The sequence below is a fragment of the Rhincodon typus genome, chromosome 6, assembly GCF_021869965.1.
Source record: "Rhincodon typus isolate 14 chromosome 6, sRhiTyp1.1, whole genome shotgun sequence".
NCBI lineage: Eukaryota > Metazoa > Chordata > Chondrichthyes > Orectolobiformes > Rhincodontidae > Rhincodon > Rhincodon typus.
The window spans coordinates 69,350,520-69,351,232 of NC_063337.1; positions in this window are offsets into that span (position 1 = coordinate 69,350,520).

Consider the following 713-nt stretch of genomic DNA (forward strand, 5'->3'; position numbering starts at 1 on the left):
AGGAAAAAGGCTCCCACTGTCCACCCTATCTAATCCTCTGATCATCTTGTATGTCTCTATCAAGTCACCTCTTAACCTTCTTCTCTCTAACAAAAACAGCCTCAAGACCCTCAGCCTTTCCTCATAAGACCTTCCCTCCATACCAGGCAACATCCTGGTAAATCTCCTCTGCACCCTTTCCAATGCTTCCACATCCTTCCTATAATGCGGTGACCAGAACTGTACGCAATGCTCCAAGTGCGGCCGCACCAGAGTTTTGTACAGCTGCAACATGACCTCATGGGTCCGAAACTCAATCCCTCTACCAATAAAACCTAGCATACTGTGCGCCTTCTTAACAACACTATCAACCTGGGTGGCAACTTTCAGTGATCTATGCACATGGACACCGAGATCTTTCTGCTCATCCACACTACCAAGAATCTTACCATTAGCCCAGTACTCTGTATTCCTGTTACTCCTTCCAAAGTGAATCACCTCACACTCTTCCGCATTAAACTCCATTTGCCACCTCTCAGCCCAGCTCTGCAGCTTATCTATGTCCTTCTGTAACCTGCAACATCCTTCCGCACTATCCACAACTCCACCGACTTTGGTGTCATCCGCAAATTTACTAACCCATCCTTCTACGCCCTCATCCAGGTCATTTATAAAAATGACAAACAGCAGTGGCCCCAAAACAGATCCTTGAGGTACACCACTAGTAACTGAAC